Genomic DNA, 23,188 nt, shown 5'->3' with positions numbered 1-23,188 from the left:
TTTCATGGTTGCATTTTATTTTTCAGCAGCATTTAAGGACAGACTCCTATTTATACCACACAAGCAGTTTTGTCTGTTGTAAACAAAGTAAGTGGCTGGGAATTGTGCTTTCCCAGAAATGTTTTCCAGGGAAGCCATAATAAGAAACAACTGTGTACATCTTGAGAGTTTGTCATCTAGGTATTAAGAAAGAATTCTTTGCTTTCAAGGGGAAAAAACAAAACAAAAAAACACTGTGAAGAAATATATTCAATATCCAAAAGTATAATTAAAATATTTCTTAAACTGCTGAAGTTGACCACACCTTGCTGGTATCAACTGAGGTTGTTTTTATTTTTTATTTTAAATTGTCTCGAACATTTTTGGACAAGATAGAACTGAAACGAGAGGAGACAGCATCATTTTTTTTAACCTCAATGCTCTATTTAAAAAGCTAACGACTTCTTTGCAAAGTTATGTGAAGAACCTTGGAACTTAAGTATGAATATCAATGAAGAAAATGAGAGAATGATTAATTTTACCAAAAATTTACAAAGAGTGTTGAAGAAGGGCGCCTGGGTGGCTCAGCTGGTTAAGCGTCTGCCTTCGGCTCAGGTCATGATCCCAGGGTCCTGGAATCGAGCCCCACATCAGGCTCCCTGCTCAGTGGAGAGCCCTCTTCTCCCTCTCCCTCTGCCTGCCACTCTGCCTACTTGTGCTCTCTCTATCTCTCTGTCAAATAAATAGAATCTTTTAAAAAAAAAATTAAAAAAATGAGTGTTGAAGAGGCTTGGAATTTATGAAAGAACAGCACTCTAGTCTCCTGTAAAATTACAGTTTACCTAGGAAAAAAGAGACTCTGCTTTCCACTTCTGATACCTTACTGATTTTATGATGAAGAAGAAAAAACTATCAGCTTTTTAATTACCCAGTCAGTTAAAGGTGTCTGAATCAGGTCCACAGGTATTTTCATGAAACCACACTCTCTGTCTTAAGCCACAGGGCCGTGGCCCCTATTCTGAAGAGGGCTTCCCAGAGTCTCTTAACCACCAGGATTTTCTGAAAATGTTCGCATATGTGTGCATATGTATCTTTCTGGAGATTTTCCACAAAGTTTTCAAGAATCCACAACCAACTCCGAAGAATCGAGAAATGGGACATGGTTATAGAACTGTGCACAGTTCCCTCATTAAACACCACTTAATCACTTTGCTATTCTCACGTATTTGAAATGTGTTGACCTACAAGAAACACTTATTTTGAAGTTTCCACAAAATTTAACAAGAAATTTTGTGGGATATCTTCCCCGGGAAATCAGATCATGTATCAAAAAATATGTCCTGAAAGACAAAAGCAAATTAAAATTTATATAGGGCCTTAGGATTTGTAAGGCCCATTCCCATACATTATTTCACGTAATGTAATCTTGAAAAGAACTCTGTGGATTGGTGTTGCCACTATTATCCTTATATTATAGATCATCGAGACCTGCCATTGTTGAGTCTTGCCCAAGGTCATTCCACCCAGATGGGGCAGACCTTGGCCCAGTGTCCTGGTTTTAGCCACAGAAGCCATGTTCTTAGCGACATTGTAGCAGTAACGCAACATCTTCAAAAGCAGATATATTTTTTTAAAATTAATTTTATTTATTTGAGAGAGAGAGTGAGCACGAGCCCTGGGGGAAGGGGCAGAGGGAGAGGAAGAAGCAGACTCCCCGCCGAGCAGGGAGCCCAGTGCGGGGCTCAATCCCAGGACCCCAAGACCACGACCTGAGCTGAAGTCAAACGCCTAACCGACTGAGCCACCCAGGTGCCCTGAAAGCAGATATTTAATGTTTACTGTGTAAAGGGAATATGTTAGTATAGGAGACTCAACAAACTCAGAACTCCACTGCCAGATAGTTTGATATCTTTAAGAACCAACAATACGTAGTAACTTGTGCTGTCCGTAAATAAGAGATAAGTGCCAGGCACGAGGACAGGAAGGAGAAATCCCTGGGGCCTGTGGTTAGGGAGACTTTATAGAGGAGGGGGCAGGTGTCCGGGCCTGAAAGTTACTGCCCAATTCTCAATCCACGTGTGGGGTTTGCTGTTTCGCTTTCTATGGCAGCGTCAAGGTGGTAACTCCCAGCAACGGAATTAGAATGTTGGGGGTTGGTGTTAGAAAGATCTGTTTGGCCACCGCCATGTTGAAGGCACATAGGAAGTTAACAAATGTGTAACTGCACCTGCTCATAAAATAAGTATGATCCAAAGACTTGTTGAGCATTTTTTTTTAATTATAATGGAGTTTAAGATTTTCTTCGAGCAAATAAGACAAGCTTGAACTCACCTAAATAATCTGATTTCTAAACAATCACGAAATACCTCTTCACATTTTGTACCCCAGTTTTAGAAACATATTGAGAATTTTCATGCATTTGACTAAAATCACATATTTGTAAAATTTTATGACCTTTGAAAATATACTGCATGTTTGACTATTTCACGAATAGATGCAAAGAATATTGGCAGAGTACAGTGGCTATATTGTTGTGGCATATTATTTGATAAAAAAAAATAAAGTGTATCACTTTAAAACACTGAATTTTTTCATATATTCCAGTTAAACTTTTCTCATCAAATGGGCTTATAGAAATTTAGTTAGTAGAAAACTTGCCCAGCCAATAAAGAAAAGCTTTCATTTTCTATTCTGTATACGTGATCTGAAACCATAGCCTGTTAGGTCTTTTAATCTGTTTGTTCAAGGCCAAGCTATTTATATGGATAATTTTTAAAGCTTCTGCATAAAGAAAAAAAGAACATTTTATTTATTCACTGAGGTTTTTATGTGCCTTGCAATTGCATAGATAAAGTATTTTCAAGCTCATGGATGTGGAGAAGATAAAAGGTCTCTTATTTTATAAGGCTTTATGTAAGCTTTGCAAATGTACAGATTTCTCATGGCTAGAATTTTTTAAATAAAACATTATTTCACTATTATAATTGGAGTATGATGTGGGCATCTTTTTCTTTCCCTGAATTACATGTTAAATTCTGTGCTTAAGATCGTCTTTATTACATTTTACCTTTTGGATTTTAATAGTTCTCTTACTGGAGAAAATAATTTACTAATCTTCATTTGTAGTTTTGGGCACCTATTTGGAAGTGGAAAACCCAAAAATCAGATTTAAGAGATAAAAAGTGAAAGGTATAACTTGGTTTTGCAACATGTTGGTATGAAGATGAAAAATTATTTACCTCCTCCTCCTTAAGAACTTTTGCTAAGCCTGGTAGACTGTGAAAAGGAGGAGGGGGTAAAAAAAAAAGAGGCATTTTTAAACTCTGGGGCAACTGGATTCGGACCAGATTCTGGGTGAACATTAGCTGCTGTTAGCTCTGCCATGTCAGGGCCAAGAAACAGCTTTCCCTGGCTGGAGCATTCCCAAGCTATCACGGCCATCAGACAGGTGGGGAATAAATATTGTAGAATGGTGGGACATTTGAAGAGCAAGCTCCCGATCCCCAGGACTCAATTTGGACAGGCTTCAATTGGAGCAAACAGGTGTTCCTGGGAGGAACTGTCCTCAAGTGGCTGGGGGGGTGCCATTCTTTCATATACATAAAAAGTTCCTCTTCCTTCTGCCTGCAGGAAAATTAGAATTAACCACAGCTTTTTCTTTTGAAATGGAAAAAGAGAAATAAAAATATGGCACCAGGTTTTGGCTCCAACTGGATTTCCATGGAGCATGTAATCTATGATGAATGATGAGTATTCTTGAAGCAAAGTATCCTTGTAATTTTCAACATTGGAGATAGCATAAAAACTGAATGAATTGCAAAGAATCTTTTTACCAAAGGCTGTACCTGTGAAGTGGCGTAGCCTTTCTTTCCTTCTTTCATTCATTTGTTCATCACCAAATATTTTGTGAGCACTGGAGATGGAGTCTGGAGATGGAGTGTAAGCCAGAAAAAGGCCCTGCCCCCAAGGGCTTAGCCTAAGTTGTGGTAATAGTAATTGTTTGGAACGTGAAAGTGAACCTGAGTAGTCTTTGGGAAACTGTGGCTAGATCTAAAGTAGTTGCCGGCCTCAGAAAGGTTTCTTTTCTGTAATGCCACCACTCTGAGGATGTGACTAACATATTTTATTCGGGGGCACTCTTTTTAAATCACATTTTTGCTATAAAACACAAAATAGCTATAATATAGGTAATTTTTAAAGGAAAAAATCATATTTAATCCCTCCACTGTGAAACAAACTACCCTTTTTGATACAAATGTTCCCTTCTTTCAGTCATGATCCATGTAGATTATTATGTTGCTTTTCTCACTTAATATTATATCTTACACATATTTCTGTTTCCACGTTGTCTTCATAATTATATTTTTTCCTAATTTAAAAGTCTTTTCTAACAATAAAAGTTTTTTAAAACCTCTTATTTTGTAGAAAAAGAAATTTATCAAGAAACAGGGAGAAATGGGCGCCTGGGTGGCTCAGTCGTTAAGCGTCTGCCTTCGGCTCAGGTCATGATCCCAGGGTCCTGGGATCGAGTCCCACATCGGGCTCCCTGCTCTGCGGGAAGCCTGCTTCTCCCTCTCCCACTCCCCCTGCTTGTGTTCCTGCTCTCGCTATGTCTCTCTCTGTCAAAAAAATAAATAAAATCTTAAAAAAAAAAAAAGAAACAGGGAGAAAGCCATCCATAATCACAGTGGTGAAATGTAGCAACTATAAAGTTTTGGCATATTTCATTCCAAGGTTTTTCTATGTATTTTCCTGTGTATTTTATTTATATAATTGAGACCATACAACATACCCAATTTTATATCCCGCTCTTTACATTAAGATTATATTGAAAGCATTTTCCCATGCCATGAAAAACTCTTTGTAATTCTTACTTATAATGGTTACATAATAATTCTCTCAGAGGATTATTTCCTTTGTGTTAAACATGTAGGATTTGTCTAGCTCTTGCTATACCCTGATGCTATGTGTCTGCATTCATAGATTAATCTCTCAAGGTGGTATCCTTGAAGAGAATAAATGTTTCTCTCATTTGTGACTTTGCCATTCTTTGCCACTTTGCCACTCATCTTAATCTAATTTTGTGGTCAGCTGGGACATATCTTCAAGGAACTTTTTCAGGGTAAGTATATGATGTGGAAATCTTATAAAGAATCACGTTCTTCCTCTGACTCTTAAGATGCCATTTCCTTTCCCTTGTTCTGTAGGATCTGTTTTCCATCGTCCTCATGTTGTTTTGAGTTTTTATTTGGTTTGATTACTCTTGAAAACCTCTTCTTAGATCTGCAAATGGATGGCAGCTTTCTATGCTTAGCCCTGTCTAGTGATTGTCCTTTGTCTTCCAAACTGTCTTTATGGGAATGAAATGGAAATGCTTCTTTCCCACCACTCCATGACTTTGACATGAGAAATGTCCAGCCCTTGGATGCTCAACTGTCCTGTCCTCCACCACCCCACACAGGCACACTTTACTTAGGAAGACTACACTTCCCAGCATTCAGTACCTTACACCACACCCTTCCTGTTGCTCTTCAATGTTGATTTATTGTTTTCCCGGGAACTCAAGTTTCTTGCTGGCTATAGAAAAGAAATGAGATGTGGAGCATGGAGAAAGAGGAATGAATACAGCAGTCCAAATACCTCGTAAGCTGCAACATCCACTCATAAGAGAGACAGCTGCTCAGTTTCTGCTTTTTATGGGCTTTGCAGTTTTTTTTATCTAGTAGCAGACTTTGTGGAGGGTGAACTACTGCTTACATTTTTTAGCCCCATTCATATTTTGTAGTGGTAGAAAATCCTTCCAGGCTCTGGCAATTTATGATGTCCGTTTTGGTGTTGTAAATTATCATCACCTTGTATTTTTTCATTCAGTTTAATGGGTACTTTGATAGATGCAACATCAGGAGCCATCATCCAGGCACCATTTTAAACTGGAGACTGTGAGTGATCTTTAAAATTGCCCTAGATAAGGGGACCAAACAAACCATTTCTGTAGCTCAACCCTTGGGCCCGTATGCCTGGGTGGTCTTGTTTTAACTGTTGCTGTTTAATTATTGATGATTTACTGACACAAGGCATGGAAGCCTTAGGGAAAATGAAATCCCATGTGCCAGTTTCTTTAGATGAATCTTCTTTGAGGTTTAAGTGTCCCGCTTGGTAATATAGTGAGGCAAGATTTAGGGGTCATTCCAAATGCTGCCTGGCAAGGTCCACTGTGGCATCTCGATTCACTGATGGAGACTACTGATGCATCTTGTAGACAAGGCATGACTGCCTGTGCTTGACATCATGACAGCCTTATACAGACCCATCTACTGTAGGCCAGGCATCCTCCCACATTTCCCTACCCCTCATTTCCCTTCTCTGTTCTCCTGGGGAAAAGTCTAATCTCCAACAATAATTGTCACTTACCTACAGGAAATGATTTCCCATCTTAATGCTCCTACCCTGGGAACCATTTATTAGGAAAGTGGTAATTCACTCCACGAATATGTGAAAGGCACTTTTCCTGGGTATATAGGGATGGAGGATGACTCTTGCCTTCAGAAAACTCATGCCCTAATCAGAAAGAGATAAGGAGTGCAGAAGTACTAACTCAAGATGTTTGGTAATCAGAAACCTCAGTACACAGTTCCCAGAGTCTGGAGATTATTGGCAGCTTGGAGTAATCAGGATGAGTTTCATAGATGACATGGCATTTGTAATGGCCCTTGAAGGAGGGGTAACATTTGCCCAGGCAAAGTTAAAAGGGATTCCAGGCTAAGGAAACAGCATGAACAGGGAGGTAGCATCTTGTAAGGCAGGCATGGCAGATCATTCAAATCAGCTCTTTATTGTCAACTTTAAGAGTTTTGCCTTTTGTTTTCTGATGTTCCCCTTTCAACAGTAGAATGTGGGTCACCTCACAACATGTTTGCACTCGTGCCCAGTCATCTGCTTCCCATCTTTACCCTCCACTGGGGAGATAAAAGCTTGGCAACGTCATAATGGCCTGAAAGCCCATGGCCCACCTTTTCCCATCATCATTATTCCTTACTGAACACCTACTACCGGCTCTAGGCAGAACAAACCTTATTAAAAGGCCACGTTCTTTCATAGCTTTCATGTAACCCATTGATGAGCGTTGTCTCACAAGGTCTTATTTCCTCCTAAACATCCCTACTTTCGTTGTTTTCCTAAGGATTCTGAAAGATATTGCAAGTACAGGTGTGTGTAGGCAGAATAGACCTACTCCAACAAAGGGGGGGGAGTGTTTCTTTAGGAGCCCTTTGCCATCAAAAATACCATTCTGAGGGCACCTGGGTGGCTCAGATGGTTGAGCGTCTGCCTTCGGCTCAGGTCATGATCCCAGAGTCCTGGGATCGAGTCCCGCATCAGGCTCTCTGCTCCTTGGGAGCCTGCTTCTCCCTCTGCCTCTCTCTCTCTCTCTGTCTCTCATGAATAAATAAATAAATAAAAAATCTTAAAAAAAAAAAAAATACCATTCTGAGCCAATGCCCAAGAATCCTCCCTATACAGCTTGTTCTCTTGATCATTAGGCTTGGCTGTGTCTTCAGCTGCTGCGTGGGCACTGGTGCGACATGATCAGATTCTTCTCTGAGATAGGTCGATATGGAGGTAAAGCGGAGCTAGGTCCTGGAGGGTTTTAGGAGGTCACATATCAGAGTCTGGATGGACTGAAATCAGTCTTCACAACATTGACTGAAACTGGCCTGGGCCTGGTGTTGTGCTACCTTTTGTTGTTTGTTTGCTTGTTTGTTTTTAAAGCAACAGTTTTGCTTTAATAGGACTTGATGTTTTTTAATCCAGTTTTGCTTTGGGGAAAAAAGTATTAACCACATGTCTTGCCAGGATATCATTTTTAAAAAATTTTCTGTCTGGGTGGCTCGGTCAGTTAAGCATCTGCCTTCGGCTCAGGTCATGATCCCAGATTCCCAGTCCTGGGATCGAGCCCCACATCGGGCTCCCTGCTCAGTGGGGAGTCTGCTTCTCCCTCTGACTGTCCCCCACTCTCGTGCTCTCCCTCTCTCTCTCTTTTTCTCTCTCTCTCTCTCTCAAATAAATAAATAAATAAAAATCTTTAAGACATTTTTTTTCCAAGTAAAAGTCATCTCTGGCACCGGGGTTCTTTCTAGGTACACACCTGCCTTGTTAATCAAGTTCTCTGGATTTTATTATTTCCACTTGCAAACGGGGATGCTTAGCAGTCGGCCTGAAAAGAAGCTGTTGTCCTCATCAGCATGACTAAAGGGTTGATGAAATTCTTGTATGTAACTGGTATGGTTCTACTACAAAATCCCTTGGCCTTCAAATCTATCAGGATTTCAAATCTATCAGGCCTTCAAATCTATCAGGAGAAGGAAGTATGAACAGTCAACAGACGTTAACTGATGGGTGACAGGTTAGCACAGTGTGCTGGCTGTGATCCAGTCTGGGTGATTTCTTTGTCTTCTTCTGATTTGTATTTATTCCACAGACAGTATTATCGAAGCAAAAGAGAAACAACATTTTTAAAAAGAAAAGGAAAATAAAATCACCCATAACCCAAGACACCTACAATTATCTTTTCTTTTTTTTTTTTTAGTTAACATTTTTCTTTATGTGGCATTGATACAGATTTCAAGTTCTGCCCTTTTCTTTTTAACTTCACATGATAGCTTGTGCTACTGTAGTCAATTTGATACTATTGCCATCTTGTCTTTTTTAATCCAATTACTAGGACATTGGTAGAGGTTCGGGAAAGCATAGAGCTGGCGTTCATCGGTTTTTGAGGAAATGGAAGGGCGCCCTCCACTATGTCTTGGAGTTGCCCAGCCTGATATTTAATAGCACCGGGAGTTTTGACAAATGCATACTGAGGTGTCCTCAGACCTCCTATACTCTCCACACAGGCGGCTTGCATAGATTCATTTAAAGGTGGTTCGTGATCATGTTGGTGACAGAGCGTAAGTATAAACAAAGCAGGCGGGCCACTCTGTGGCGGAGATAAATGTGGAGCATTCCAGAAATAGCCCCCTTTTCCCAAAGCATTCCCTAACTGACTGAGAGGAAATAAGTGCCCTCATCTTCGGGTTTCACACATCGTCTTTGTCAAGTGCCAGTACCTTCGTGGTGACTCAGTCAGTGTCGCCCATGGCACGTCCCTGGTGGTGTGTTAAGCAGGTGAAGTTTGCGTCCGTCTCGCACGGAGCATTGAGGAGCAGCTCTGAGGAAAGGAGGTAGGGAGGAGGGCTGCAGGGAAGGGTGGTTCTGGAGCTGCGTCAGAAGGAGACTGAGTGGGGTGCCGTGGTAGGAGGTGCCAGACAGCCAGGGGGCAGCATGGAAGCATTTTGCACCTGCTGAAGGAGGAGAAATGGAGGAAGGGGATGAACACAGAACTTCACCATTTTTCCTGAGCCCAGCCTTGGGGAGGATGATGGATGACTTCTTGTCATCTTTTGTATTTCCTCGGGGGGCAGCTGAAACAGAATCTCTCTAGGAGACCAGAGGTTGAAAACTGCAAGCTGTGGGCCATAAGTGGCCTGCAGAACTTTTTTTCCTTTTCTGGATTTTTTGGGTGGTTTTTTTTGTTGTTGTTGTTTTCTGTTTTGTTTTGTTTTTGTCTGCAGTTTTGGGTTTTTTTTTTTTTTAATTGAGTTATTAGATATCACTTACAGATAGTAGGACTCACACATTTAGAGTCCAATGAGTTTGGGTGCACTTGTTTAACTTGTACAACACATCAGGACAGAACAGTGCTCTTGCTCCAGAAAGTTCCCTCCAGGCCCTTTGCACTCAGCTCCCTTCCCTCCTACCTGTCACAGGCAGCCACTGATCTGCTTTCTCACAGTAGAGTTTTGCCTACTCTAGAATTTCACGCAAATGGAATTATATGGTATTTTGTCTTTTGCATATACCTTCTTCCACCAGCATGGAGCTTTTGAAATTCATCTGTGTCATTGTGTGGATTGCTATTTCATTCCTCTTAGTTGCTGAGGAATACGCCATAGTAGAGATTTAATGCAATTTATTTACATCCACCAGTTTATGAAGGTGCAGGTTGCTTCCAGTTTGGATCTAATATAAATAATGGTATCTGAACATTTGCGTACACATCTTTCTGTGGACGTAGGCTTTTTTTTCTCTTGGGTAAATATCTACGGGTAGGATTTCTGGGTCATATGGTAAGTATATGTTTAATTTTATAAGAACCTTTCCAAAGTGGCTGGCCCATTTTGTATTCCCATAACAATGTATGAGAGTTCCAGTTGCTCTGCATAGTTACTCTTAAAACATTCAAAATAGCCGTCAACAATTAAAACTCAGAGTCCTTTAGATGGGCACATGGTCTCCAGTTCACCACAGTTCCTGTATGGCCCATTTTGCTCATTTATGTCATCCTCCTCTCACCTGTGGGTCTGTGACCCCTGCCTTAGAAATTCTTCCCAGCAATATTATGTCCCATGATGTGTGGCAGGGTATCGTGGTTAAGAGCAGATTGGCAGAGAAAGACAAATCTGAGTCGGAATCTCAGTCTTGCCACTTATAAGCTGTCACTTTGGACAATTTACTTAACTTCTCTCAGCATGAATTTCTGCATCTGTAAAATACTAAGGATATCTTACTCAGTGATTTGTTATAAAAATAAAATAATATAGGGGCCCTGGCTGGCTCAGTTGGTAGAGCATCTGACTCTTGATCTCAGGGTTGTGAGTTCGAGCCCTACGTTGGGTATAGAAATTACTCAAAAATAATAAACAAACGAACAAATAAATAAAATAATATAGAACATGCCAAGCACCTGGCACAGGGCCAGGTCCATAGAAATTATGCAAGAGCTATTGCACAGTTGGTACTTATTAGTATCATGGGATAGTCCAGTGATTCTCACTCGTATGTATGTGTTTGTGTGTGTACATCAGAGAGTGACTTGCACAGATTTTTAGAAAACATAGATACTTGTGCCCCTACTGCCAGATCTTCTACGGAATTACATTCTCTTGGGCTGGACATGAGTATGTGCATGGTTTAAAAGTTCTGCAGATGATTGGGATGAGCATCCCTGATCAACAACCATTAGTTGACCAGGAAGATGGTAACAAGAAGTCCTACATTCTAAACTTAGCTCTATCATTAACTAGATGTGTGACCTTTGGCAAATCCCTTTACCTCTCTGAGAGAGCAAGTTCAGCTTAGATCTGACTCTAGCAAATTTGGTCTTTCATGATCACTGGGTTTTTCATGTAGACAGTGGTAGACAGTTGGAGACAAATGAGTTGGAGGTGGTTGAGGGCTATGCCTGTTTCCCAAGTCATATGTCAAAATGAAGGCAAATTTCAGACTGAATTCTGCCACACCTAGAAGCATGTCCGCAAGCAGGCACAAAAACAACCATCCATCTCGTTCTGTGGGCCCAGTGAAGTCCCTGTCCTCTGTCCTGATGGGAGACTGCATTGACAGCAACTTGCCTGAAAGGATCACTAGAGGCCGATAGGAGAATATTCCAGCTGTAAGACTTCGGCTAACCTTCTAGTCAGAGTCGGGTGAGAAACTCCTCTCAGTGACTCAGAATCCTGAGTCAGACACACCATTCCAGGGTCACTAGATTCTGATGGGCTTCCCATGCAGGCTGTGGGAGTGCCAAGGACAATACTTCTAGCCAGTCCACATAGCTTCAATGCCATTTCTAATGCCCTCATTAATAATTATTAGTTATGCTAATTAAGAGTAACTAATAAGATAAAGATAGCTGCCACACTTGTAGCTGCCTGTGGAATATCACTTTTCATTAGTCTTTTAAATGTGAACTAAACACCCCTGAAGTGTGTATTCCCCTTAGGCCACTTCAGTTATAAACTGACTACCCGAGGGTATGGATTAAAACCAACTAACACACACATTTCTGTCACACTACCTACACAGAAGTATTTAATAGTTAATTACAGACAGTATAACAGATGATCCCTCAGGTTCCATCCAAACCTAAGATTCAAGCATTCTATGTACGAAGGGCCCTAATACTCTTTTCAACATAACCTCTTCTCATCCTGAGTCTCCTCTTTCTAGAAACTCCCCTGCATCCCTCAGGTCATATTAGTGCTCTTCCCTTCCCTATGTTCTCCTAGAAGTATATGCCTCTTTCATGGCATCTTATTTCAGGCCAGGGAACATACAATGAGGATTCCAACCCTTATAAAATGGCATCCTTTTTGATTTACCCACATCGATCTGCATTATTTCCCAAACTTCAGTGATTTGAGTCATACCATCATAGTTTTAGCCTTGGCCCTACCTGCCTAACACCTCGACTGCTATTTTTCTTTAAGTTGGCACACTCTTGCTTAATCTGAAATACCTTCTTAAGCTTTATTGCACAGAGAATTACCCATGTAATCATGGTTCGAATGTGCTAGTTATGTATTTTTTTTACATATTAAGTGCAGAACTTAATATCCTAAATAAAATGTTGAGTGGCTATGAATATTTAAAATAAAAAATAATCATCTGTGTCCTGCCTAAAATGAGCTCTCAAGTCTCCAGCGGGCTGCACATAGCACTGCGGGAACCCTTGCTGTGCTGGCCTCGTGGGGTCCCTGCCCATCTCCTCCACTAGACCACGAGTCCCCGGAGAGAGGACTGGCTTTCATCTCTCTATCACCATGTCAGTAAGCCTGGTGCCTGGTGCATAATAGGTGCCCAATAAATGTTTGATGAATAAATGTTTCTCTCACTAGCACAAGCAAAATACCATTAGCAACTAGAAATATTTTCTATTTTCTCTCACTTTGATTCCCAGCCTCTGGTAACTTAAGCACTCAAACATGGACTCGAAACAGAAGGAAGTAGCAAAACATATATAAGTGAAGGGATGCATGTCTTCCTGTCTCCTAAACAGAAGTGTCAATCACTTAATTCCTCTAAAGTTAAGGAGAATTTAAAATGGTGGGCAGTTTTGGGGCGCCTGGGTGGCTCAGATGGTTAAGCGTCTGCCTTCGGCTCAGGTCATGATCCCGGGGTCCTGGGATCGAGCCCCGCATCGGGCTCCCTGCTCGGCGGGAAGCCTGCTTCTCCCTCTCCCACTCACCCTGCTTGTGTTTCTGCTCTCGCTCTCTCTAACAAATAAATAAAATCTTTAAAAAAAAAAAAAACAAAACAAAACTGTGGGCAGTTTTAATGTCAAGTCATTTAAAATTAGAGGCGGATTTTTTTAAAATAACAATTTACCTGACGCAAGGCTCAAGGCGCCTCTACTCTGGAAAATGTAAAGAATGTTAAGAGGGAGTTTCCCAGTAGCAAATGCTGATTGAAAAAAGCAATGATCACATTATCTATCCTCTCAGCTTCCCAGAGGAAGTACAAAAAGTGAATTCCCAGGCCCATGGTTACTCTTTCCCGAGGGCCACCCCTGGAGACATAGGAGGTACTCTGGCCTGCGGGCGTGGGGTACCTGCAGTCTCCCTGGGACCACCTGTGCTCTGCCCTGCTGAGCGACTAGGCATTCCTGATCACAAACTGGAAAGAGCTTATCTATTTTAATGTCAACTCTCCTGTCCCACTCCCATCCCCACCCCATAGCTCAGTGTCATACTTGCCTGCTTTATTCTATGGCACCCACAGCCCTTTTGCTGCTCAAGGGCAGGGACTGAAACCTATTTTACTTTACCTCCCCTGTGCCTTGCTAGCTCCTGGGACAGAATGGACACCCAGGAAATGCTTGAATGAATGCAAGGGTGGGTGAATGAATGAATGAACAAAGGAACTCTCAAAAAAAAAAAGAACCAAGTGAGTTATATGATTTTGGTTTATATAAACCTTGCCAACTTTTCACTCCCTGCATTTTAATAAAGATCTGGAAGAAAACACATTTAGGAGAAAACTCTCTAAACTTGTCTGAAAGCATACCTGTGGGTGGCAGAGTTAGTCTCATTTTGGGGGGTAAATTTTTACTTCTAACCTCCTTTAAAGAAAGTTTGATGATTAAATTTTTTGAAAAATAATCTTATTCAATCTGAGTTGGTCTCCGAAAGCAAATGTTGCAAAGTAAATCAGTTGACTAAAAGTTCTAAATTCATCTTCCACTCATTGAATTATCTTTAAATTACATAGGAAATGTAATACATGAAATTTCTTTGAGCTCTATTAGTTTCCAAAAATGAAAACTCGGAATATAGAGAAATACTTATCTTAAATGGTACCTACCTTGAACTTTTCTGCATGGTATTTACTGCTGTCATTTCAGATTGAAGCATTTGCATTAAATTACATAAAGTATTTTAAAAGTTCAAGATTTCTAATTTGGAGTTGATTCTACAAGCGTTAGTAAGAAACAGATTAAGTAGAAGAAAGGGGCGTAAGTACTGAGACCAATAAAAGGCCTCTAATTTTCTTAAGCCTTTAAAAAAAACTATACTTTGTAATGTTTAAGGTGAAAAAGATAAATGGACTTGTTGGTTTATTTGCATTGGTTTTGCTTTTTTTCCATAAGTGCTGAGGTTGTTTTGTTCATAAAAAGGGAAGTGGTGCCAACCTCAAGAAGCAATTGCCCAGTCTCGATTTTGGACATTCTGAAAGTTCTCTACCTTACTTTAAACACACACTTACAAATAAGGTTCCAGTTTATGATAGAGAGTTCCTCCCTACACTGTTTAGAAACCCTGACAGGCTTATTCCAGGAAAGGCACAGAGCTTGAGGCAGGGGGAAAGGACCCTGAGGATGCCTTGGGCTGGCACTTTCCTTCACCCAACAGCCCGAGAGCAAAACGACCATGGTTGCAAACTTACTCCTTCAAGAGCCCTTTCCCTCCACACGTGACCCGTCCACTGAGGTTAATGATGGTCACTTCAAATAGAAAGCAGAAGAAGCTAAAATTACTTTTCTAATCATTTTTGCTGCCTTCTGAAAAGTTTGATTGAAAGGACAAATTGTTCCACAAGACTCCTTCTGTACCACATTTGTCTACCTAACGTTGTAACCGAGTTCTCCGGGGAAGAGTTTTTACGGAAAGAGCCTCTTGCCCCTACTTGCCCCCACTGTGTTTTGTTTATGGAGTAGCCCATATCTAGAGAAAAATGTAATTAAGGAAAATGATTATATCTGCTCAAATGGGCACCTCGAGAGAAATTCAGAAGTAGTATCTCAAGGCTCTATCTCCATCCGGGCCGTTCGTCTTGTTCTGTTTTCTACAAAGTGGGGTGTGTTCGCATGCTTGTTTGACTACACACAGGGAGCCTTCAATTAACTGTACCTGACTCACAATTCCAGCTGGTTCTGAGTACCCCAAAGTGTACCCATTTATAGTTCTTCCCTTCAGCTCATGAAATTTACAGGTGTTTTATCATGTTTGCAACACCGACATTACCCGTGAGCCTGACTTAGGTGCATTTGGAACTAACCTCAGTGAAATAGCTTCTGTTTTCAGGGTGGGTTTAGTATTGATGGAAAATACATGGTCTGCATTCTGTATTCGTTTTGCACTATTAAAAGTGAAATGCCTTACTAATGAAGAAACGTGGGGGCGCTAAAATGAATTTGCCAATCAGTGCATTTGTTTTGGTCAACCATAAAATGACTGAGCATAAATTAAGAAGGCCTCTGCACAGCCTTCCTCTAGTGTTTCCTTGGTGGGAAACCCCACGCCCGCAGGCCAGAGTACCTCCTATGTCTCCAGGGGTGGCCCTCGGGAAAGAGTAACCATGGGCCTGGGAATTCACTTTTTGTACTTCCTCTGGGAAGCTGAGAGGATAGATAATGTGATCATTGCTTTTTTCAATCAGCTGTGTCTCCAAGAAGAAAAAATAATAATCACTGCTTTGTCAATTTACACTCCGGAACTTGTTGAAGCAAAGAGTCAGGTCACAACACCCAGAGACTATGTTTTTTCCTGCTGAGGAATTGTATTTTCTCAAGGATGGACCGAACTGCATGAACAAATCATTAAGTGACACAAGTGAACAGGCAGAGAGAAGTATTCAAAAATCCTCTGACCTTTGCTGCCAGGGTGGCTGACAGAAGACACTAGCTTTAATTGTTTGTTTCTCTCTTGCCAATTTCTGTTTCAACGAAACATTCCACGATCTCAAGGCAAAAGGTGATTGGGAAGGCAATATTTTGATTTTAATGGTTATATCGATTTTTCTTTATTCAGAATGATCAAAAGTATTTTCCTAGGTATAATCAAATAGCATTTATACACAGATCGTTCTAGTGAAGCAGAAAGAGCCATATTAATTTACTGCCTAGGAAATGGGGTTTAAGCACAAACTTGCAGATCTTTTGCTTTTCTTCTGTTTGGGGTATGTTTAAAAAGAATATTTGATTATTCTATCCACTCCCAACAGAGAAATGAGTGGGCTTAAATAGGTTTACTGGCTTGTTTTGTTTATAGTTTTGTTTCATAATAAGAAACAAGATAGCTAACAGAAATTTTTTATCTCTGTTAGTGTATGTACATTTGTTTTAAGCTCTTTTTCTTTACCCTATGGAAAGGCATCAATAGCACATTCTGATTTTCGTCTACTTTCATTCTTTTCAGAGTAATATCCAGGATTCTGTACTCATACCTTTAAAATAAGAGGATTCATTTGCTTTGGAATGGAAGCTCCCAGTTGCATTGTAGATTCATAAACTAATATATTTAGCAAGTAATGTCAAAGGAACCTTGAAGTCAGTCTCGATCACGTTTTACTGCCTGTAAGAACCATCAGAATCCCTGTCCTCTAGAGCAGCATTTTATGTATTCAAAAATGAAAACCAAAAGCAGAATCTAGCTGTGGCAAGCTTCCCTAGATGAGACAGTCACCCCAAGTCGGTGAACCATGCACCTTATCAAACTTGAAGATTAGAATGCTATACCATTCTCTCTTCCAAACACTGTATATTTATCTCACCACATGGACCATAGTTTACCCCAGTCTCTGGCTGTTGCCTTCCTGCACATGGAGCATTACCCCAGTTTTTGCTTACACTACAGAACACCACCACCGTGTTTATTGAAAACTATAGATGTAAATTCCTCATGATGGAACCAGGACAGGAAAAAAGAATTCTAACTTCAATTTTTTTTTCAGTTTAATAACTTATTGTGTTAAGTTAGGACAACACAGAACTATTGCTTAGCAACACTGGATTAGGCAGAAAATAATTTAAGCTTCCAAATGAGAAACATTTGTAATAGAATATGCTCTAACACTTGCTTTACCACATGGCTTAACACCCTTTTGCTCACACATGGTTAAACACATGTTTGAACTGATGTTTTAACACCCGTCTCACACATCTTTATGTTCTTTGTTCTCATATGCTTAAACACATGCTTTGACACCCTTCGTGCTCTCATTGTCAAACACAGGCAGGGTATTGTCTTGGGCCTCATTCTCCAGCAGTTCATTGGTGGTAGCCAGCCAAAGACTGGTACCTGGTAAAGCCCCAGCTCTTGCTGCTAGATGACCTCTACTCTGGGGTTTCTTCAGTCTGTCTGGAGAGGAGAATCCTTGTGGAGGTGGCCACCTCCATGGCCGTTTGTGTCTACCGTACGCCTGAGCTGTGGCTTTTCAGCAATGAGTGTATCACGTCACAAAGTATTAGTTTCCACCCTGGCCAGTCCGCTTGCATTTTCCCAAACCCCCAAGCCCCAAAGTTGTACTCATGGCCAGATGTAGAATTGAGGTGATTTTTTTTTCCCCTCTTAAGCCTTACTTGGTAATTTCAGTAGAGTTGAAAATATACATACTAGAATGGGATATCTGTGTTGCAGAAATCTGAACATAATTGGAAAAACTCACTGGCCATGAGTCTGATGGTTTGGATCCTCTCTCTTCTTTTTCCTTGTGGTATCTGCTATCACCTCAGATGAGGTGACTGTCTCCTCTGCACTCCAACCACCTAAACCTGCCATTAGTGGATTCAGAAATGGCTAGCTCATTTTCCTAAAGTTCTAGGACTCACTCTGTGACAGCAGTTTAGAGTGAAGGTTTCAGAGCCAGACTGCTCAGGTTGGAGTCAAGCTTAGGTTTCCTCATTTGTAAAATGGGAATAATAGTGGAACAGACCTTATTGAATTGTTGTAAAGATTAAGTGACACAGCACTTATAAATCACTCACACAGTGTCTAGCACATAGTAAGTGCTCAAGAACAGTAGCTCTTACTTCGAGTAGAATAAAACAGTGACAATAACCTGAATTTAAACAGCATACTACAGTTTATAAAATATGTTGTAGCCATGTTTTTTAGCTCCCTCTCAGAACACTGTGAGGTGAAATATTCTCCCCATTTCACAGGTAGGCAAACTAAGACCCATGTATCATACTAACTCTGCCAGAAATCTCATAGCTAGTAAGTAGCAAGGTTGGATGTTGAATGCTGGTCTCCTGACAGCTAAGCCAGTGTTTTTCCTACCATGTTACAAGGCTAAGTTCTGTATGATGTACAAAGAATTACCAGAAATAGCCCTTCCCATCAAAGAGCTTACAGAAGAGGAAATATACTGACAAATAAAAAATAGCTTCCATTTATTGAGAGAGAACTGTAAGCCAGCCATATACAGTATACTTTATAATAAATCATCTCTCTTGATCTTTACAACTGATTTGAGAGGGGAGGAAACTGAGGCCTAAAAAAGCATAATTAACTCACCTGGAGTCAAAGAACTAATAAGTAGCAGAACTAGAATTTGAACACAAGCCTGATTCCAAATAAAACCCATACTTTTAACCATTGCTCATATTGGCTCTCAACCAACAACAATAAATGAGTCCATAGACAAACAACAGCTATTGTAGAAGTCAGTTTTGGATGAAGTAAATTCCTCCCCTAATCATTCCTGACTATGCTGCTGTCTGATTATTTGGGTGTTTGTTGTTGTTGTTGTTTTTAACATTATAAAGTGGATAAACATAGCAAGAAACAAAAGCTATGGCTATTGTTTGAGAGCAGTTAGTCTATACCACCACCTTAATGACATTCAGGACTATAAAATGTGCTGCCTGGCTAAATTCTCATGGAAATTTTTTTACATGTAACCTGTGCTCACAATATCTGAATGTAAGAATCAACTAAATTCTGTGACTTTCAGGTCCCAAAGAGTGCTAATGGATACTAAATTAAATTATTTGAAAATAAATTCTACTTCATTGACTGGATCCTAAAGGTCGGTATTAAGGAAACCATATAAACCCTTGAGTTTGGTGAGTCAGAAGGGCGTTTTTCATTATTGTACATTAATAACTCAAGTTATCTTCATGGCTGGCTTTTAAGATAACTTAAAGGTGACTGGTATCCTTGAACTAACTTTCCATGTTAAATTGGTTTGGACCCAGATGCAGAGACTAACAATCATACCATTTAAACACAGAACAAAATCAGCCAGGAATAGCAACCCTTGGATGCCTGACTTGAAAATGTAAGCAGGAATTAGTGATTACTTCAAATGGCTGGAAGATCCCAGAGGAAAATTTGGGGGACTCTTCATTCCATTTTGCCCTGAACACAGAATTGTTAGTACAAATACCTGGCAACATCAAAATACAGGTGCAGATTTGGAATATATAAAACCTCACTTTGGTTTCTTTATATTTTAACTGCATTTCACTATGTTGAGGTTCAAGATGAAATACTTGCATTTTAATGTAGCATTTGCCAGATTTCCAAACCTCTAAGCACTCAGGCTTCATTTCTTTGCTTGCCTGGAAATCCTGGTAGCACTGAGCCAAAAGTTAGAAGTTATGAAGTGAGATTATACTTGATTGGGAACAAAAAAAGTCCCATGTCCAGAAATGCAGATGTACACGGCAGTCCTAGGGGAATGTTGGTATTTGATCTCCAAGTCTTAAAGGTTCATGTTCCCAAGGTTAAGAGCTGCAGAGAGCCAACTTTTATTTGTAACTAATGCTGAAATTACTCTGGAGGTTCAAGAAGTATTACATTACAAATCACTCAGCTTTGGAAGTCCTATAGCTAGTGAGTTACAAATATCACTGTGTGAGAGAAAGGGGCAATAAGTGAAGGACATCATTCATAAACTTAATTTATACTGTTGCATTGTGATCATGCATATGCTGTGAGTGTTTTCATTCGAGTGAGAAGAGGAAAAGAGAGCATAAGAAGTCCATGAGTCAAGACCCCAACTAAAAGAACCAGGAAGTAAAGACCTCCTTGTCTAGGGGAATTGGGGTGCGGATGAGGGTGGAGTGCAGGAGTCAGCTCAGGCTACAATCTCTTCCTTCTTTTTCTAATGTCTAACATCATGAGCTGAGGCAAGTCCCATATTTATTGAGCAAGGAAAGCTCCCATTTAACTAAAAGTGGAAGTTAAAGCCTAGGTATTCACAAAATAATATCCTTCAACAAACAGGGTACCTGTGGCCATCTATGTAAAAGATACACATATAAGACATTTCACCTCAAGGGGGGAATCTTTAGTGGAACCAAATCTAATATTAGAATCAAGAATAGTTAGAGGCATTAATGTGTCACACGGCTGCCTTTTTTTTTAACCTTAATAAACCATATTCCTATAACAGGTACTTTCTACTGTGGTATAACTAATTGGACTTCCTTTTTGGCTAGACCCTTTTTAATTTTTATAATTTTTTTAAGTAAGCTCTATGCCCAATGTAGGGCTTGAACTCACAACCCCCAAGATCATGAATCACATGCTCTACTGACTGAGCCAGCCAGGCACCCCTAGAACTTTTTCATTTTAAACTAAATAATGATCTGATATTCTTTTTTTTGGACAATAACTTTGTTTCCAACAACAAAGAGAAAAGGGATAAATCTGTCTTGGTTGCAGGAGTAAGCTATTGTAGGTAAAATTTACCTTTTGTAACTTTTTCACCAATATCTGGCACTGATGTGCTTGTTTTCATTATGAGGTTAATCTGTCCTTGCTATGAAATGTTTTCTTTAAGAATTAAATCCATCAGGGACGCCTGGGTAGCTCAGTCAGTTAAGGGTCTGCCTTCAGCTCAGGTCATGATCCCAGGGGTCCAGGGATCGAGTCCGGCATTGGGCTTCTTGCTCAGTGGGAAGTCTGCTTCTCCCTCTGCCTGCCACTCTCCGTGCTTATGCGCTCTCTCTTTCTCTCTCTCTCTCTCTCTGATAAATAGAACAATAAAATCTTTTTTAAAAAAAGAATTAAATCCATTAAATCATCACACTTTGGAAGGTTTTTAAAGTGATCAGAATGCATGATCTTAAAAAGATTGCCAAAATTTGCAATCTAGTGTATAATATGTAATTAATGTACAATATATAATTGCAAATGTATGATAGACTTGAAGTGGACACTATAAAAGTAAAATATAGGAAAATGAAATGAAACGTATCATTTACATCACACTAATAAATTCAAATTCAGGTTGTGGCATTTGAACATTTGCTACTTCACTCATCCTCACTAATGATATTTTTCAGATCTTAGATTTTAATAGATGCACTGTGGAGTGTAGAAATAATCATCATTTAGGTAGCTGAAAAATAGCTTGCCAAAATTGATAATGAAAGTTATTCAAGATGTTCTGTCAAAATCCTTTCCAATTAGTGTTGAGGTCTTGAAGGGCCAGACTTAGCTTTTTATTAATATGTTCAGTTTATTAATGTATTTTTTGATGTATGCATAGTGTGACTATCTAATATATCTCATGATATTGCATAATTATGGTGTCTTTAATTTGTTGTACCCCAGTCTATTCTTCGGTCTTATTTAAAATTCAGAATTACTTCATTGTTTCATAACTAATAACTCATTAGGAAGCCTTGCAATGTACCTGAGGTTACCTCTAAGGCAATCCATATTTAACAATAAACTAGAGAAATATCCAACTGCTTGACTGTCATTGACCAGTTTAAATATTTAAAGTTATCATTTGACCTTTGCCTAACCACTTATAGAAAATGAAATAAAGGTTGTGTATGAACCGAGGGAAAGAAAAGTCCTTTCAAATAGTCTTTTCTCAATGAAGAAACTAGTTGTGCTGTTAGTAATCAAATACTTAGATTATATATATATATATATGTATGTATGTATTATATATATATATGTACATATATATATGACACCATGCTGATGGCATATTTTTTAAAGATAAAGGGCCCAGTTTTTCTTTTCCTTTTTTCTTATTTTTCAATAAGACATAGAAATTTAAGCATGCCATTCTTTAGTGATCAAATTCAGATTCGTTGTTAATTATCATAATAATATATTCCTGTTTTTTCTATTATATCTTAAAAGATAGCTTTTGGCTTGTTTCTGTCTTCCCATCCAAATGACAGGAAATCAAGACCTTTGTTTCTAATGCCTTGCTTTCTTTGCCCAGAGACGTGAACATAGTTAACAATTACAGTGGTTCAACTCCTTGATCACTGAGGTGTCTCTTACATGTATTATTTCAACTTCACCTTACTGTCTAATAAGGAGCTAAAGGATGTTACAGTTAGTCCAGCATAATGCTATGGCTATAGAGATGTGATTTAACCAATATTTATTCAGCGTCTGCATGATAAAAGTAGGTTAGGGGACACCTGGGTGGCTCAGTCAGTTAAGCATCTGGCTCTTGATTTCAGCTCAGGTTATGATCTCAGCGTCTTGGGCTCGAGCCCTGCGTCGGGTTCTGCACTCAGCAGGGAGTCTGCTTGAGATTCTCTCTCTCCCTCTGCCCTTCCTGCCCGCGGTCTCTCTCTCTCTCTCTCTCTCTCTTCCTCTCTCTCTCTCAAATAAATAAATCTTTTTAGAAAATAAAAATAATGTTAGGTTCAGTAGGGATACAAACAAGGTGTGATGCTGAAGACGCCCCATGTGAGATGGTGAGATAATTGGGGCCTATTTTTAGATGCTGTATTGGTTAAGATTCTCAGATTCAGGAGGCTAGGATCATCCAGCTCATTTAAGCAGAAAGAGATTTACGAGAGTAGCTTATGGACTCTTTGGGGAAACCAGTGAAGCTTTTTTGGATGCTACACATCAGCAGCTGGAGCATCAGCCCAGCCACGAGGCCAGTGCAGTGCCGCGGTCCTCCACCACACGGTATCCACGATGCAGGAGCTAGACTCCGTAGTCTCTGCCGGAGCTGTCCCCAAGAAATCCCCTCCCCTGTGTGCGTCCACGTGGCACACACACGCACACTGTCACTCACCAGAGGTGCCCGTCTCCTCCCATGCAACTGCCTCATATGGCTCACATCCACTTTCCAAATTTTGCACCAACATCTGCCTCACAAAATCTGACCCACATCT

General features: G+C 40.0%; 1 protein-coding gene across 11 annotated transcripts in view; it reads left to right on the top strand.

Moving 5' to 3' along the window:
* Positions 1 to 23,188, top strand: part of VTI1A (vesicle transport through interaction with t-SNAREs 1A) — a 340,605-nt gene that overhangs the window by 214,959 nt on the left and 102,458 nt on the right. The gene's annotated exons all lie outside the window — the stretch shown is intronic.

This window comes from Leptonychotes weddellii, chromosome 6, assembly GCF_054177405.1.
Source record: "Leptonychotes weddellii isolate Sample4059 chromosome 6, ASM5417740v2, whole genome shotgun sequence".
Lineage (NCBI taxonomy): Eukaryota > Metazoa > Chordata > Mammalia > Carnivora > Phocidae > Leptonychotes > Leptonychotes weddellii.
Note: the sequence above shows the minus strand (reverse complement) of the source record. Positions and strands in the feature narration are given on the sequence as shown.